The sequence below is a fragment of the Cupressus sempervirens genome, chromosome 1 (assembly GCF_028749045.1).
Source record: "Cupressus sempervirens isolate cs-2001-9-10 chromosome 1, ASM2874904v1, whole genome shotgun sequence".
In the NCBI taxonomy this organism is placed as follows: Eukaryota; Viridiplantae; Streptophyta; class Pinopsida; order Cupressales; family Cupressaceae; genus Cupressus; species Cupressus sempervirens.
Genome location: NC_143118.1, coordinates 315,205,370 through 315,208,406, shown reverse-complemented (window position 1 = coordinate 315,208,406; position 3,037 = coordinate 315,205,370). Strand labels below are relative to the sequence as shown.

Below are 3,037 nucleotides of genomic sequence, written 5' to 3'. Positions count from 1 at the left end.
TCAATTATTGTTACATTTTGTTATAAAATTAATATATTGTATAGTGAAGATGCAATATTTTTATGTTTAGAAATGAACAAATCTTATTTGTAGCTATCGCATTGGCTAAAAGCATTTAACCTCTTATACACACTTTTTAGGAAGCACTATAAAAATACAAATTTTAAGTCATTTTTTAAGATTTATGAAATTGTTGTAATAATTTGCCCAATACTATTCATGATGCTTATTGCCAAGCGCTGGGAAATAAATTGGCTACCTAGATCCATTAAGGTGAATTCATTGTACCCAGCTACCGCGAGCTAAGGACGCTGTATTCTCTATGTAGAATGGATTAAGCAGTCTTCAGGGCTAAATTCTTCGAAAAATGGATAACATATCGACATTCTTTGAAGGTTGTGAAGGGGGTAACGCAGGCGCTGCAATAAACCTGCTTGGACAGCTTGATCTGTCAAGCCCAATTCGAAAGAAGACCTCGGAGGGAAGAACATGCTTTCATATGGCAGTAATTGCAGGAGATGCAGGTTTTCATGTGTTCATGTATACTCTTATTTTAGTTAGAAGCCTATTTTTCGCTTGTTTCTCTTGCTTAGCAAGTTCATCTCATAAAAAACGCAGATTTGTTGCGGGAATTGGTAGAAAGGCTACGAGATTCGGGTCACTCTCTTCCTAAACTCATTTTCTATAATTCGCAAAGGTATGCCTTATTTGTTTGTCCTTCTTAACTGCGTGATTCATGCAGGTTCAATCAACATAATAGGAAAGGCCGATGAAAAAGGAGACACGGCTTTACATTTAGCTGTGAGAAAAAATCGTGTGGATCTAATGGAACAGTTGGTAATTTTGGATGCCAATTTGTGTGAGTATGCAAATAATGAAGAAGAAGCTCCACTGAAATTGGCCGTAAGCTTGGTATCCAGAGGACCTGTAGAGTTTTTAATAACTCGCAGATCAAACGACCTGCACTACATTGTGGAGCTTAACCAGGTCAAGCTCGTGGAATATTTAATAAAGAAAATGGTAAACGGTGCTACAATTCCCCACCATCTCATGGAAAGTGATCAGCCAGTTGTTCAGCGAGGGGACACTCCTTTGCACATTGCAGCAAGGAACAAATATGAGAGCGTAAGAAAGTTTTGGGGTCTTAATGCCCTTCAATCTTCACTTTTTATGATATTTTTGTTTTGAATGGATCTAATTGACATTCTGTTGTTTTCCTTTTTGAATTTACTGGTAAAAGTGCCCGGGGTGAACAAGCTTGCGCGGAACAGTGAGGAGGACACCATTTGAGATTGCAAGAGAAGTCAACGAGTACCACGAATCATTCAGGACTATAAAAAAGCTGGGAGATTTTAACATGAGGCAGAAGAAGCATTTCATGTACTGTGTGCCACAGGCGAACCTTAAAAAGTACAACAATGCGAGGTCAATGGTAAACAAAGCCTACGAAGAGAGACGCAATGCAGAGCTCGTTGTGGCGGCACTTTTGGCCACCATGACATGTGCCGCTGCTTTCACAGTCCCAGGCGGTTTTCAGTCGGATGATCAGACTGGTGTTAAAGAGGATCTTGGGAGCCCTCTTTTTTTATCCTTCACTTCGTTTACGCTCTTCATTATTTTTGACTGCATAGCCTTCTTTCTCTCCCTCTTTGTTTGTATCATGTGGGAGGTGAGCTCTCAGCTTACAACAGAGAACAAGATGGTGTTCATGACCATCAACAGTTTAGTTGTCCGCGGTCTATGCGATGATGGCTCGTAAGGTAAAGACCTTCTCTTGGGTTGTATTGGGAAGTCTCATTGCCATTATTTTTTGTGGCGTTCTCGCATTTGTGCGTCAATCGATACACTTTGTAGTGAAGCGGGCAAGATTTCATCGGCTCTGCGGTGTATCTCTTTTACTCGATGAAGTTGCGAGCAGAACAGTATGGGCTTCTCAACGGTCTCCGTTCCGCTGATGAAATTATTCATGATTTTATCTCTGGGCATTGCAAGTTCAGTGGACTGCGTCAGGGAGATGAAGGTAGCTTCAACAAGGTTTAGCTTGCTATTGGAAATTACATTTGATGTTTCTCACCACTCTAGAATTCCTCTTAGCTTAATTACTGAGATGAGAAATATTATGAAATTAATTTTAAAATATGAAAAGCTATTATAATAATATATAACTGTTTCTATTATTTAAGAGTTAATGTGTTAGGTTAAAATATGATATTATTGTTGAATCAATAATGCTCAAGTTTTAATGGTAGTTAATGGCAGTTTATATCTGAACTTGGGATTTTGGCTGCTATGCTTTAATGTTTTGTAGTAGTATTTTAGTTGTCTGGGATGTTATAAATGATAATGCTCTTGAATGATAGGAGTATATGATTAATTTTCTTGATTGGTAGGACATCTAGTCTTGATCTGTGTTCTTCTTTTCATATCTCTTTTAATTAAAAACAATGTTCAAACTATTTTTCTACCATTATAAAGAGTGTTCTCTCACTCACCTATATTGTATTAGTAAATTTGAACTAATGTTTGAAATTGATGTAGTTGAACAATTAAGCATTGTCTTCTAAGAACATATATTTTTTGTATTACTTCCTAAATGTAAGAACTATATGTGTGTCTATACATACTATATAGATATATGTAAATATATGGATACTCTTGTCTTTTATAAAGAAAGATTTAAATATTTATTATATTTATTTTTAATTAATATTATTATTATTAGTAAAAATACATTTTAAGGAATTAAATTTATATTTATCAAAAATTTATATATTTGATATAGGATTGTCCTCATTATCATTCATCTTCCTAAATTATTATTATGAAGGTGAGCTTTGCAAATCATTATCTAATAAATATTTCATTTTATTTAATTTGATACTTGTATTAACATATTTGATCTTAAATATTAAGTTACTTTTAGATTGGTGCATCTAGATTAATTAATTCTTCTATCATAATTTCTTTTAGACTACAATTCAAGAAAAATTATAATTTTAAATTCCAAATTGAAACTTAATACTTTTAAATAATAATA

General features: G+C 34.6%; 1 pseudogene; it reads left to right on the top strand.

The window, feature by feature from the left end:
* Window positions 1-367: 367 nt before the first annotated feature.
* LOC149577388 (uncharacterized) lies at window positions 368-2,040 on the top strand (annotated as a pseudogene).
* The last annotated feature ends 997 nt before the right edge of the window (window positions 2,041-3,037 follow it).